Source organism: Mobula hypostoma, chromosome 27, assembly GCF_963921235.1.
Source record: "Mobula hypostoma chromosome 27, sMobHyp1.1, whole genome shotgun sequence".
NCBI lineage: Eukaryota > Metazoa > Chordata > Chondrichthyes > Myliobatiformes > Myliobatidae > Mobula > Mobula hypostoma.
Window position 1 is genome coordinate 20,961,693 of NC_086123.1, and position 16,648 is coordinate 20,978,340.

Genomic DNA, 16,648 nt, shown 5'->3' on the forward strand with positions numbered 1-16,648 from the left:
TAACCACTTGGCCACGTGCCCACTTTTTTTACACTACCTATTTTATATATATTATATTATTACCTATATAGTTTTTATTATGTATTGCATTGTACTGCTGCTGCATAACAACAAATTTCGCAACATATGCCGGTGATATTAAACCTAATTCTGATTTTAACTTCTATTAATATCTAACACACTTTAAAACCTATTTTTGTTTTAGATGTGACAGAGCAGTACAATACATTTTATAGCAAACTGGGTGGGTTGGAAGAGAGTTGGAGAAGAGCTCCTGTGAGTTTGAAAGAACCATGGGAATGGGACCCCAAAGAGTTTAAAAGCAGCATAACAAGGCCCCGGTGAGTATAAAAGGAACATGGCTATGGGGCCCTGGTGAGTTTAATTGGAGCATGAGAACGGTGCTGTGGTGAATTTGAAATTGCATGGTTCGATGCAACACGAGAAAAAGCACAGTAAGATAAAGAACGTTGTCATCTTCATTATGTGCTGTGACGTATGATGTGGGTGATCATGGCCTTACCGTGACCAGTTAAGAGTTTAAAAATACACATGGACTAAGATATTAACTGTCCTATGCTTTCACCAGTGGGATCATCAGTTGATCTGCCACCTGTCTTTAGGAGTTTCGGCCCACTTATGATCAAGACTCCCTAGAGGTGGTGGGCCAGCAGTGCTAAAGCACCACCTCCCACTGGTGAGCTTAAAAACTTGGCATCTGCCTCTATCAGAGTTGTTGGTCACTTCCATCCAACAGATAGTCTGCTCTTCAGGTGTCTATGCAACTACTGAAGGGTTTGCAAGATATGTATACACTGTCTGACTATCTGCCCATCCGGACATATTTGGTCCACACCCATGCTGATCCTTTCTCTGCTGCCTCAGCTGCAGCCCTGCTGGTTGATTTGATCTCTCTTCTAGTGAAGCCAAGGTCACGCAGCCACTTCTGGAAAGTGAACTTAATAAACCCACGGCAGCCTACTTCGAATGGATAGCGTGAGACCTTCCACCCTCTGTCTCTGCACTCTGAACTTAATTCTGTATATTTGGTTAACTTGCGCTCATGGGCTTCATCGATGTTGTCTTCCCAGGGGACTGTGAGTTCACCAATAACCACTTCTCTACTGGTGTCAGACCATACGATTATATCTGGACATAATGTGGTGAAAGCTATTTGCTCCGGGAAACTGCCTTTCCTGTCCAGGTCGGCCTTGACGCACCAATCATTGGCTGAAGAAAGTGGTGACGGGTGACCCCAGCCATTATCAATACTCTTCCGGAGATTGTCTTCCTGGCCTCAGTGGTCGCGTAGCCAGGACTTGTGATCTGCACCGGCTGCTCATACGACCATCCGCCATGGCTTCACATGACCTTGAATGGGGCGGGGGGCTAAGCCGGTGCTTGCATAATAAATATAAATACATAAGATAGAAACACAATAAATATAAATACATAAGATAGCTTACGTACGTTGATTGTGTGTCCATAAAGGAACACTAGGCACAGGAGTGTCTGTACATAAAGGTGACAGACAAACAATGAGAAAGTAGCAGTGGAGGGGTGGGTTAGTGGGTGGAGGTGTTGATCAGCCTTATTGCTTGGGGAAAGTTACTGGTTTTGAGTCTGGTGGACCTGGTGTGGACACTATGTAGCCTGCTCCCAATGGGAGTAGGTGAAAACAAATGCATGTACCAGGGTCCTGGTGAGTTTAAATGACGAAGAGGAAAGAGCCCCTGTTAGTGTGGAGGAAGTGTGGGAATGGGGTCCTGGGGAGGGCAGGAAACAAAACCAGGTGTCAGACACCAAACCACTGGGATTTCCAAAAAATAAGATTGTAATAGTGTACCTGCCCCCCAGAGGGCCACACGAGTGGCAACAATCCTCTTGATTTTAAGAAATGTAACTGAACACTAGGATGCTGGTGAATATTCATAGCTCAGGTTGAAGCATTTGATGTTGCTGTATTTGCAGAGTTTGGCAATCAGCTTGTAGCAGAACACTACTTAACTCTTAGTCTATGACTGGAAGAATAAAATTCATTGCATGGTTTATTCTTGTAAATATATATTTTTAATTATGAATACTATTTACTTTGATATCATAAAAAATAAGATGGCAGGTTATCTGTCATAAATGGTTTCTTCTGCAAATATTAGAATGGAAGGCAATGCTCACGACCTTGTGAAAACAGCAGTAAGTCTGTGGGTGGAGGAGTTTGTAAAATCCAGCAAAGAGCTGAGCAAGAAGTTTTTAAACAGGAAGGATGAGAGATCAGATCAATCTGTTAAGAAGCATAAGAGCAGTTTGGAATAGCTTCTATTAGTGAAAAGAAAGAGCATATGAATAGTTGAGGTGGAGATCGAAAAAGGTGTATGGGTGGTGGGGTGGAGATACGTCTCCACCGATGGAGGAGTAAGGTGTTCCTTCCCTCCGCTAACCTGCAGATCACCCTAGAGTAAGGTGTAGACCCCAATCAGGCTCACGTGAAGCCATGGGGGGTGGGGCAGATGGTGCAGATCACAAGTCCTGGTTATGTGACCACTGACGCCAGGCAGACAGTCTCTGAGGTGACTGGGGCCACCCGTCTCGTAAAGACACTGCCCAGAAGAAGGCAAGGGCAAACCACTTCTGTGGAACAATTTGCCAAGAACAATCATGATCGCCCACGTCATACGACACGGCGCATAACGAATGAAAGACTGTGAGTAAAATGTAGCTAAAGGAAACGTATGGAAAGAAAATGTATCAGCCTTCACTGAAGAGAGGGAACAAAAGTAAAGTCACTGATAGTAGAACAATGAACTTAAAGTAATGACAATTAGTATAAAGAGTTCAGAAGAAAGTAATTGGACTAAAGGCTAACAAATCCCCTAAACTTAATTATGGGGGTTGAGGAGATGACCACAGGGACCGCGGGTGGATGGGTTATGATCTTATACAATTTCCTCATTTCTGCAGTTATAATTCAGCAAATGATGATTAAGAAAGGAGAGAGAGATTAAACAGGGAATGATATCTTCTTAGTAGCCAAGTAGGTGCTGGAATCTATTATTAGAGAGTGTGATAACAGGGTACACAGAACTCACGATTATGATTGAGTGCGATTTATAGAAGGGAAATTGTGTTAGTTTTTAGAATATGTAACAAGCAGGGTAGATAATACTTGTATTCTTCAGAAGATTGTAATTTGCAATGTGCCTATTGCCACAATAGGTCAATGGCAGACACAATCTCAATGGCTCTTCACATGACCTTAGACCACCTGGACAATACAAATATCTATGTCAGGATGCAGTTCATCGACTATAGCTCAGCATTTAACACCATCATTCCCACAATCCTGATTAAGAAGTTACAGAACCTCAGCCTCTGTACCTCCCTCTGCAATTGGAAGACCACGATCTGTGTAGATTGGTGATAACATCTCCTCGCTGATGATCAACACTGGTGCACCTCAGGGGTGTGTGCTTAGCCCACTGCTCTACTCTCACTATACCCATGACTGTGAGGCTAGGCATAGCTGAAATACCATCTATAAATTTGCTAATGATGCAACTATTGTTGATAGAATCTCAGATGGAGATAAGCAGGGTACAGGAGTGAGATATGCCAACTAGTGGAGTGGTGTTGCAGCAACAACCTGGCACTCAACGCCAGTAAGACGAAAGAGCTGACTGTGGACTTCAGGAAGGATAAGACGAAGGAACACATACCAATCCTCATAGAGGGATCAGAAGTGGAGAGAGTGAGCAGCTTCAAGTTCCTGGGTGTCAAGATCTCTGAGGACCTCACCTGGTCCCAACATATCGATACAGTTATAAAGAAGGCAAGACAGCAACTATACTTCATTAGGAGTTTGAAGAGATTTGGCATGTCAACAAATACAGTCAAAAACTTCTATAGATGTACCGTGGAGAGCATTCTGACAGGCTGCATCACTGTCTGGTGTGGGGGGGGCGGTGCGGGGAGGCTACTGCACAGGATTGAAAGAAGCTGCAGAATGTTGTAAATCTAGTCAGTTCCATCTTGGGTACTAGCCTACAAAGTGCCCAGGACATCTTCAAGGAGCAGTGTCTCAGAAAGGCAGTGTCCATGATTAAGGACCTCCGGCACCCAGGGCATGTCCTTTTCTCACTGTTACCATCAGGTAGGAGGTACAGAAGCCTGAAGGCACACACTCAGTGATTCAGGAACAGCTTCTTCCCATCTGCCATCTGATTCCTAAATGGACATTGAACCTGTGAACACAACCTCACTTTTTAAATATATATTATTTCTGTTTTTTTGCATGATTTTTAATCTATTCGATATACGTATACCGTAATCGATTTATTTATTTATTTATTATTATTGTTATTATTTTTCATCTTCTATATTATGTATTGCATTGAACTGCTGCGCTGTTAACAAATTTCACGACACATGCCAATGATAATAAACCTGATTCTGAAATGGGACAAAAATAGAAATAAAATGTGATTTAAGGGTCTTTTGAGAGAGTGTGTGAGTGTGTGCACAAACACATGCTTTGGAGTTGTGGGGCTGAGGGAGTTACATTTTGTCCTGGATTAATGAACAGAAAACAGGTCATTTTTTTTTAGGCTAGGCAGCTATAAAGTGAGCAAAGATCGATACATGGGCCACAGCTATTTACAATCTATATCATCGACTTAGACGTCGGCACTAGGTGTAAAATATCCAAGTTTGCAGATGAAACAAATCTCAGTGGGAAAGTGGGTGCAAAGGGATAGAGGTGGGTTAGATGAGCTGGAAGGGAGGTGGCACATGGAATGTGACATGGGAACGGTAAAATGATCCAACATGGAATGATGAAAGGAAAAGCAGCGACAGAGGTACAGGGATGTAACATCCAATTATGGAAGTCTTTTGGTGAAAACACACCAGGAGAACTGTGCATGAGTTTGGTCTCCATATTTAAGGAAGGCTGTACTTAGCTGGTGAGATCCATCAAATGGATTCCTGTTGTGAAGATTATCCACCTGAGCACAGATTTGAGGGGAATGAGACATATTCTGAAGAGGTTACAGGAATGAATTGTGATCTTGGACAAAGACATGGAATTCTTAAGAGATACAAATGGGAAGAAGGAGGAGGCTGTTTTTTGGATAGTGAGTCATGAACCGGGTCTTTGGATAAGGTGTTTGCCTCTCTGCATAGAAATTAAGAGTGAATCTGTGAAATTAATTATGAATAAAGGTCATAGATACTCCAATGTCGAGTATCTTTAGGGCTAGGATGAATACAAATTTGGACGATCATATTATTAAGAAACGTGGGTATGTTTCAGGACAATAAAGCTAAGGAAGAGGGGCCATTTTCTTACCAGGATAAGTTGTCCTGGCTGTGGCTGGAGCCTATGTTAGGAATTGCGGGTGCTAAACCATTTAAGCCAGTCAGTCATTGATCCACGTGAAGTGCAGAGCTGGAGCTTGGTCTTGCTGGAAAATCCCCAGCGACATTCGGATTCAGGCTGCCTTTTTGTGAGATTCCAGACCCCATTGATTTCAAAGGGAATTCCAGTCAAGTATATAAGATTAGGCATGGTTTTTCTTTGCTTTGAAAAGTAATTTTAAAACATTCAAGATTATCTTTATTTGTCACATGTACATTGAAGCATACAGTGAAATGGGTCAACGTGCATCAAATCAAATCAGCAAGGATTGTGCTAGGCAGCCTGCAAGTGTCGCCATGCTTCTGGTACCAAAATAGTATGCCTACAACTCAAAAACCCTAACTGTACGTCTTTGGAACGTGGGAGGAAACCGGAGCACCCAGAGGAAAACCGTGTGGGAACGGGGAGAGTGTACAAACTCCTTACGGGCAGCAGTGGCTATTGAACCCCGCTCAGTGATTGTTGGTATTGTAAAATGATGCACTGAGCACCACAACAGCATGCCACACCATCCACCTACTGTGCTGCCCTACGTAGAGGGCAGGATGCAAGCTCAGGAATGAGGCTGAAGTTCAAGTTCATTGTCATTCAACTGCACACGTGTATGCCACCAAATGAGACAACTTTCTTCTAGACTAAGGTGAACCGCACAGTAACTTGCACACAATACATAAAGTAATATTAGATTATGAGGACACTCAGTCCTCATTTATTGTCATTTAGAAATGCATGCATTAAAAAATGATACAACGTTCCTCCAGAATGATATCACAAGAAAACACAGGACAAACCAAGACTAAAACTCACAAAACCACATAATTATAACATATAGTTACAACCGTGCAAAGCAATACCATAATTTGATAAAGAGCAGACCATAGGCACGGTAAAAAAAAAGTCTCAAAGTCCCAACAGACTCATCATCTCACACAGACGGTAGAAGGGAGGAACTCTCCCTGCCATGAACCTCCAAGTGTCGCCAACTTGCCGATGCAGCACCATTGGAAGCACCCGACCACAGCCGACTCTGAGTCCGTCCGAAAACTGAGCCTCCGCCCAGCCTCTCCGAGCACCATCCTCTGCCGAGCGCTTTGACCCCGTCCCGGCCGCCGAGCAACAAGCAAAGCCAAGGATTCGGGGTCTTTTCCTCCGGAGATTGTGGACCACACAGTAGCAGCAGCTGCGAAGCAGGCATTTCAGAAGTTTCACCAGATGTTCCTCTGTTCTCTCACGTCCGTCTCCATCAAATCAGGATTGTGCATGGCACCCTACTTGACAAATAACAGACATCACCACCGGAGTGGCCACTGCAAGCTGCAAATTACCACAAATAAGTTAGCAAACAATAAGATGCACGTACAATACAAGTTTAAAAAGTGAACAGTATAATGCTACTGGTGCTTCATAAGTGATGAGACCTGGGTGTGGCAGGGAGTTCAGTAGTCTTATGGCCTGGGGGAAGAAGCTGTTTCCCATCCCAACAGTTCTTGTCCTAATGCTACAGTACCTCCTGCCTGATGGTAAGGGGTCAAAGAGATTGTTGGACGAATGGGAGGTTTTTAGTAGCATTATGTATGGAGACATACTTCACAGACAGGGCAAGGAACCTGGGGCAAAACGAGTCACCCCCATACTCATCATATGTGGCAAAGCTGGAGCAAACTGCACAGGCTCAGGACTGCACCTCGACCAGCACAGCAAATCAAAATCAGAACCGGGTTTCATATCACCGGCATATGTCGTGAAATTTGTAGTCTTTGGCGGCAGCCCCATGCGATATATAGTAATGGAGGGGGAAACATCAATTACTGTATGTATACAAATACTTTAAATACTTTATACTTTATTGTCGCCAAACAATTAGTACTAGAATGTACAACCATCACAGTGATATTTGAATCTGCGCTTCACACTCCCTGGATTACAAATATTAAATATTAAAAACAGTTAAAATTGGTAAATATTAAAAATTTAAATTATAAATCATAAATAGAAAATAGAAAAATGGGAAGTAAGGTAGTGCAAAAAAACCGAGAGGCAGGTCCGGATATTTGGAGGGTATGGCCCAGATCCGGTGTAAATTGGGTTGTGCAGTCCACTACTCCTTCAGAAGTCAACAACCAATTCCTTCATCTTGCTGACATTGAGGGATAGGTTATTGTCTTCGCACCATGCCACCAGGTTCTTAATTTCCTCTCTGTACTCAAACTCATCATTACCCGAGATATGACCTACAATTGTTGTGTCATCAGCAAACTTATATATTGAGTTTGATGGAAACTTGGCTACACAATCATGGGTGTACAGTGAGTACAGCAGGGGGCTGAGTACACAGCCTTGTGGGGCACCGGTGCTCAGAGTGATTGTAGAGGAGAGCTTGTCCCCTATTTTTACAGCCTGGGTCCTGTCTGTGAGGAATTAAATTAAATAAGTAGTGCAAAAATAGAAATAAAAATGTAGTGAGGTAGCATTCATGGGTTCAATGTCCATTCAGAAATCAGATGGCAGAGGGGAAGGAGCTGCGCCTGAATTGTTCAGTGGATGGCTTCAGGCTTCTGTACCTCCTTCCTGATGGTAGCAATGAGAAGAGGACATGTCCCGGGTGTTGGGGGTCCTTAATGATGGACGCCATCTTCTTGAGGCATCATTCCCTGAAGATGTCCTGGACACGAAGGAGGCCGGTGCCCAGGATGGATCTGACTGCTGCTGGGACTGCCAGAGTGAGGGAGACTGAAGCATTCAAATGAAGGTGGGGGGGGGGGGAAATTCCCATCACGTCCGACAGGAGGGATTTGAAGCAGGTGCCGACAGTGCCCAGGGTGACCCCACGCTCACCGTGTCAGACAGCACGCTGCCCTGAGCCCCATACTCACTAGCACAGGGCAGGGATTTGCCCCCAGGTTCCTGGTATCCAGATATATAACGTACAGCATTCAGATAACAATAACTCTGCAGAGTAGTGTAAAGAAGATGCATGAATATAACATCAAATCAAGTTTAATTATTATTCAGACCATACAGTCGAACAGGACAGCGTTCCTCTGGGGCCAGGTGCATAAGATACATTCAAAATAGAGAGGGGGAGAGGAAAAAAAAACACACACATCATTACGCAAGAAAACACTTGTATAGTCCAAATCTCTGAGCGACATGCAAGTTGATGGTACAGCTCCCAGCAATCCAGCCTGTCCTTCCACCAGTTGAACACTGGAGGGCAGCACTGATGGGAGAGGCCAGCTCCCTACCGAATGCAGGCTCCATGCTACACCCGTCTCCTGCATCGTCTCGCCTGGGCTGCAGCAGCAGGCAAGCCCACAGCTTGAGACCTCGTCCTCGCTACAGCAGAGACCATGCTGCTGCCTTGTCGCCTGTCTCCCCACCGAACAAGGGAAACAGGCCTACTGCATCTCACATTACCAATGTCCACTAAGGTCTTGCAATCGTGAGAGAAGTGACCGAGACAGTCAATCACGGTTACAATGCATGCTGCTTTCGCGCAAAACTCTGATGTCTTCGAGTAGCAGGCAACAGCACAGTCTGCACCCGGGCCAGCTCCTCCAACCCAAACCGGCCAGGTTCTCTGGCAGAATGTTTTGACTTTGAACTTCAAATATTGGAAATAGAGAACAACCAAGTGAGTCCATATCATGACAGAAATGGAAGTTCACATGAAAATATTTCATCGCTTTATTTGCCTGACATTGCCAAAATTTAACTGCTGCTTGGAGTATGGATTTTACAAAGTAGTGATGGTACCGAGGGGATACTATAATAATGATAAAGATCATGTACATAATAAGAAATCACTAGTTTCTATCACAGTTAGAAATGAGCACAACGTTTGTTTCATAAACGCAGATTATTCATGAAAGCTTTCTTTTTCATTTGAAACAGAATACTGAGCATAGCTTAGATTCCAGTTCCTATTGTGTTTATCAAAAAATGCCAACAGTGGGCCCTGTAGTCTCTTGTTTTCTCCCCACATTCCAAGGCACATGATTCAATATTTTTACGCTGCAAGGATCAAAGGCTATATGAATTCTGGTGACATCTAAACCCAAAACCTCCTGGGCTTGAGTTCGCTGTTCGCTGAAGGATTCAGTCTATTTTAGATTTGAGCTTTAATTATTCAGATGAGATGTTTGGTTTTAGGACGATGAGATTTTCTCCTTTACTGTTTAATCTATTTGTATAAGGCATTTGTCAGAGAGTCGGCTGATGGCATCGGTACCGGACTTTGAGGTGAATGGTCCCGAGTTCGAATCCAGCCAGCTCCTTCCTTGCTGGAATGAGCAGCGAGCTAGCAACCTGGCCTCATAAAAAAATAGTCAAATGCTACAGAAACCAGAAAAAAATGCCACCCGGTGCGCCATAAGGCACGAAAAGGAACAGCACTGGAGTATCGTGGGCAGTTTTGGGCCCCTTATCAAAGAAAAGATGTGAAGGCATCTTCAGAGAAAGTTCATGAGAATTATTCTGGGAATGAAATGGTTAACAGTCGTGGAGTGTTTGCTGGCGGTTGGGGGGTAATCTCATTGAAGCCTATTGAATATTGAAAGGCCTAGATAGTGGATGCAGAGAGGATGTGTCCTATAGTGGGAGAGTACAGGACCAGAGAGCACAGCCTCAGAATAGAGGGACAGCTATTTTGAACGGAGATGAGAAGGAATATGTTTAGCCAGAGTGGGGTGACTCTGTGGAATTCATTGCCTAGGACAGCTGTGGAGGGCAAGTCACTGAGTATATTTAAAGCGGAGGTTGATAGGTTCTGAATTAGTAAGGAATTCAAAGGTTACCAGGAGAAGGTGGGAGAATGGGGTTGTGAGGGATAATAAATAATTCATGATGGAGCAGACTCAATGGGCCAAATAGTCTAAACAAGAGAAAATCTGCAGATGCTGGAAATCCAAGCAACATGCACAAAATGCTGCAGGAACTCAGCAGGCCAGGCAGCATCTATGGAGAAGAGTATAGTCGATGTTTTTGGCCGAGACCCTTCATCAGGACTGGAGAAAAAGATGAAGAGTCAGATTAAGAAAGCGGGGGGAGGGGAAGAAGAACCACAAGGTGATAGGTGACACGTGGAGGGGGTGAGGGGTGAAGTAAAGAGTTGCCAAATTGATTGGTGAAAGAGGTACAGGGCTGGAAAGGGGGAATCTGATAGAAGACAGGAAGCCATGGAAGAAAGAGAAGTGGGAGGAAGCACCAGGAGGGAGGTGATCGGCTGGCAAGGAGATGAGGTGAGAGAGAAATGGGAATGGGGAATGGTGAAGGGGGGCATTTTGTGTGTGGTCTAATTATGTACTATATCTTCTTTGGAAATTATCTTTTAAGATTCATATACAACAGCTCCTGTTTGTACCTTGGTGACAGATTAGTTTTTAAATTAAAGCTCTCATTAGGTTGGATATATTTCCTTTAAGCTAATCTAACAGAAAAGGGGAGTTTTCAGGGGAAAAGACGATGTGCTACACCTTACTAAACTTTACACCAGGACTGAGCTAGCACAGGTGTAAGTATGAGGAATTATGCTGTGGGGAGAATCATTTTATTGCTTACTAATTGACAACAGTGAGCTATAGTCAACCATTAATGATGCTGACAGGTAATAGACCAGTGATTCAATGGCCAATGATGTCATTGCAACATAACAGGAGAGAGATAAAAATGTATGCTCCTATCAATCAGTGTTTCCAAATAACATAACAACCATAAGTATAATCTGGATATTCTGCAAGTTACTTCATATGTACTTGTCTTTATATTTCCTTTTCCAATATGCCAAGCTCTCTCCAACCAGTACTATTCTGAACGTAGCTAATAGAAATTGCAAGGAATTCATTGGTGAGTTTCTTGTTTTTAGTTTCTTCCACTATGCTAGAGGCACATGCTTTCTGTACTTTATCCACTTCTGTCAGCATTGGTGAATCTTGCTGGGAGAAGAATTATTGACACAAGCCTGCATCCTTCCTACCTTCTGGAGTTCCACTACACTGCACCATGTTGCAATGTACTGCCCCTCCACTGAGGTGAAATCTAACCCTTCCCCATGTATTAATTAATTAATTGTTTCCTTCCCTTTATATTCAAACACTATGACTTCACACCTCAATATTTCAGATTTGTAGCTACTTTTTTATTTTTCACTTTAACTTTGCAGATTGTATATCAGACCATAAGCTATAGGAGCATAGTTCTGCTCCGCCATTTACTGGTCCATTTCCCTCTCAGTTCCAATCTCCTACCTTCTTCCCGTATCCCTTCATGCCCTGACCAATCAGGAATCTATCAAACTTAAGTGAAACGTATTTGATATTTACACTAAATGGCCACTTTATTAGGTACACCTGCTCATTAATGCAAATATCTAATCAGCCAATCGTGTGACAGCAACTCGATGCACAAAAGCATGCAGACATAGTCAAGAGGTTCAACTGTTGTTCAGACCAAACATCAGAATGGGGAGGAAATGTGATCCGAGTGATTTTGATTGTTGGTGCCAGATAGGGAGGATTGAGTATCTCAGAAACTGCTGATCCCTTGGGATTTTCACACACTACAGTCTCTAGAGTTTACAGAGAATGGTGTGAGGAACAAAAAAAAATCCAGTGAGAGGCAGTTCTGTGGGTGAGAAGACTTGTTAAGGAAAAAGGTCAGAGGAGAATGGCCAGATTGGTTCAAGCTGACAGGAAGGCGACAGTAACCCAAATTACCAGGCGATTCAACAGTGGTGTGCAGAAGAGCATCTCTAAATGCACAACGTGTCGAACCTTGAAGTGGATGGATTCTAGCAGCGGATGACCACACCGGGTTCCACTCCTGTACCTATAAAGTGGCCTTGATTGTTTTGTGATTACACTGGGTGCAATGACAAAATAATCGCGTGCAAGCTTTTTGACTAATTAATATGTTTCATTCACAAAACAATTCTTATTTGGAATGCTGCCTTTTCTAAACATCATATCTTGCACGAGCAGCTTATTCCCTTGTATAACCTTGAGAAAGGTTACTAAGATCCTACTCGTGAGAGACAGAGAGCTCATTGACTTGCACATATCCAAGTAGAAAAGAGTTTTCTCACTCTGAATACCCTTGTCACTTCTTACTGACGACCTGATTAAGACAGGGAAATGCTACACAGGCATCCATACAGATCTGGAAACGGTACAAATTATATGTCAAAATTCAGACAACTGCAAGTTGTATGAGTACAGTGAATCTTGCAATTACCTCCATCCACTTATAGACTTTGTTAATGATTGTCACTTCCTGGGAAAACCCAGATATAATTCTGTTTGTTAAAAGAACATCTGTCATCTTTGTATTAACAGAAAATTAAACCAATAACTTTTAGACCAGCCAGCAATGACGCAAATAAATTATATTCATTCTGCTGTCCTGGTGCTACAGATACAACCAGTAACATGTCTTGTAGAATTGATTTGGTTAATGCAGAAGTCACCAAAACAAAAGATTTGAACCAGTTTGTCAGTTTTATACTTTTTGTTGCAAATGCGAGGATAGAGAGAGCCCCTTTGGTCACTGGTGTATAGGACAGCAATGAAGGTCCTTCATCGCTGTCTGTCCTTGGCCACCAAAACCAGTTTTGGTCTTGACGGTGTTCTGGGCTTTCTTCATTGTGCCAGTGGCTTCCTCTCAGTTTTCACCACTGTCAGTCATGCAAGTCCCGGGTGGAGACTCAGGAATACCGTCACACTCGGATGTAGAAGGATTCTCCATTGCAGCTTCTGTAGCAATTCTGTTTTACCAGTCAGGGTTGTTAGCCCCTGGACCTGGAGGACTGGTGAGCTCTATGTTTGACCTGTTAGGCGTGGGTGACCCTACCAAGAGGCAAAGCACAAGGCCTTGACTTCAACCAACATAGCCCTCCGGGTCTTTGAGGCACACAAGACCCCAAACCCCCAAACCCAACAGCAAGGCTGTGGTCCTCTTGGCCATGCATCAATATTTACTTCGAGAGGTTTTCCAATCAGTGCGACTCAGCAGGTCGTGCGCACATATTCAATGTACTGTAACATTCTTTCTCCAGTGACGTAACAATTGGACAAATTATCCTCAGAGGGGAAAATGGACGCATATTAAATTTTTAATCGTAATTTGATGGAGCAGAGACACAATTATAAGAACATGAGGTGTTTGTGTGCTTCCTCAGTACGTCATTTCATTTATGATAACAAAGCACAATAGCCAATCATAGCACACATACAATATTGACCTTTTGAAGTTTCTCATGCAGTTAATTAACTATGTGTAAAAAGCATGGTACTAGCAGAAGTGATGGCACAGCTGTAGAGTATAAACTAGCAACAGTGAAGAAAGTGGGGTTTATTTATACAGGCCATGATGGGATAGGGAATGAACTGCATAAAGGAATTTTCATGGGCCATATCACCCCGTCTCAATCCCTATTGCTGTTATGTTTAAATGCAAAACTGGTAGCTAATGACAGAATGCAGTGTGGAACAGCTTGTGGCTTATTATATATGAGTACATCTTAGCAGATTAATTCAGGAGGGAGAGTTAATAAGATGTTAGAACTGGAGACACTGGAGTAATGTGCAAAACTACTGATATGTAGCGTATTATCTACATTATAATTTGGATAAACATTCTGGCTGAATTCATAAGCTTCATGGGACCCCCACCTTTCAAAAATGTCAAAATATTATCTTCCTTTGAAGAAAAGGAGCTGAATTACCCCTCCCAAATAATGTAATTGAATCATCCTATTGTACCAAAGGACAAATATTGACACAATTTTCGTCCGTACTTCAAGATGAGAGTAGACACCCACAGTTTGTACGTGAAATGTGTTTAACTTTTTGATTATTGATTTTTTTGAGCTTTAACCGTTGTTATGTGCACTACCCCAAGAGGTTTCGATAGACGTTGTGACTATGCAAGCAGTGAAAAGCGATAGAAAGTTCCCTTTAATGTCTGCAAGCCTGTGGGCAACCTGACTCCACATGTTTCTGCCTGCTCATTGTGTTGTGAATGAAGGATAGTATTTCCAGCCCCACCTTCACTCGGAGAAAGCAGCGACTGTACTATTCTGGCTTCTTTCGTGTTGTACTTGGGAGAGCAGGAATGGTCGGGTTAGACAGTCATCCATCTCCTTCGGGAATGTGCGTTTGCCGAGGAAGACTGGAAGGGGGTCAAAGTTATAATCAAAGTACGTACCATATATGTCACCATAAACTGCTCTGAGATTCATTTCCTTGCAGGCATTCACAGTAGAATGAAGAAATACAATAGAATCAGTGAAAAACTATACACAGAGACTGATAAGTAATCAATTTGCAAACGAAGACAAACTGTGCAAATAATAAGTAAATAATATGAGTTGCAAAGTCCTTGAAAGTGAGTCCATAGGTTGTGTTCAGTGATCGGTTCAATGTTTTGGTGAGTGAATTTATCCTGTACCTCTGGTGATCCTGGAAACATAAATATCCTTCACAGTTCATGTCATGCACCACATAATTTCAGAAGCAGAATTTCTTGCAGATGTTAAAAAGGAGCAATTAAAGTGGTAGCCAGAATGAACTTGATGCCCAAGGAATGTAGTAAATAGGGGTGTGGAGTGTTTCAAGCTGACCCCTCCTCATTGCCCACAGAGAGTTAGGAGCACCCAAGTTTCTGAGAGAGTACATTATGGATGATCTCACCTGGTCCCTCAACACCACCTCTTTAGTCAAGAAAGCACAGCAGCATCGCCACTTCCTGAGGGGACTGAGAGTCCCACCTCCCCAAGTTGAACCAAGTTTTACAGGAGCACCATCGAGAGTGTCCTGACCAGTTGCGTCATCGTCTGGTGTGGGAATCGCAAGGCATCTGACCACAAGTCCCTACATAGGGAGGATGGCTGAGAGGATCATCGGGGCCTCTCTTCCACCCATTAGAGATATTATCAGGAGCACTGCATATGTAGGGCCTTTAGCATTGTCAATGATCCCTGCCACCCACCCAATAATCTCTTTGACCCTCTACCATCAGGCAGGAGGTACCGTAAGGACCATTAGGATGGGAAACAGCTTCTTCCCCCAGGCCATGAGACTATTGAACTCCCTGCCACCACCCATGCCTCATCACTTATGAAGTGCCAGTAATGTTTTACTTGATTCGTAAATGCACCTTATGTTACATGTCAATCTTCTGGAATACATTTTGCTATTTGTTAATTTATTTGTGGTAATATTACTTTATGTAAATATAGAGATTTGTAAACAGCCAGCTCCATCGTTGGCACTAGCTGCTGTAGTATACAAGGAGCGATGCCTCAAAAAGGCGGCATCCAACATTAAGGACCCCCATCACCCAGGCCATGCCCTCTTCTCATTGCTACCATCAGGGAGGAGGTGCAGGAGCCTGAAGACGCACACTCAACAATTCAGGAACAGCTTCTTCCCCTCTGCCATCTGATTTCTGAATAGACATTGAACCCATGAACACTACCTCACTACCATTTTTTATTTTTATTTATGCACTACTTATTTAATTATATATAATTCACATTTTTTCCTCAATTATTATGTATTGTATTGTACCGCTGCTGAAAAGACAACAATTTTTCGACATATGCCGGTAATCTTAAATCTGATTCCTGTTCTGATTTATGTATTGTGTGTGAGTTATATGTATTGTGCTGTGCACCTTGGTCCAGAAGAACCATCTTGTTTGGTGGTACGCATGTGGGTTGAATGACAATAAACTTGAACTTGAACTTGGAAGTGTGGAGGTATTGAAGATGTAACCCAATCAGTGGTGTAGCAAAGCACTTTCTACTCTGCAGCTTGTTTCCAGGGACACACATCAAGACAAATGCTTAACGCTGCCAAAAAGTTATCAACTTGCTGCAGGAAACTCTGCCTGAAATTCACTAGTCTGGCAGTGCAAGGAGCAGAACGGCATATTTCATAGTCCATACAAGAGCTGGTGCTGAGGAACTCAGTGAAGCTTGGTTGCAAAGATTCTCATGCAATAGTCTATTAAAGTTTTCACCTCCAAGGCCCTTGGTAATCCTGGTTACAAAACTATTCCTTACAGTTCATGTTATGCACCAGATAATTTTGTAAGCAGGATTTCTGGTACATGTTAAAAGGAGCAAATAAAATTGAATCCAGAATGAAATTGAGTCCCAAGGAATGTAAGTGTGGAGGTATTGGTATTGCTTTTAATCCTATTGTTAAATCTATCTTCAAGGTGACCAATATTAAC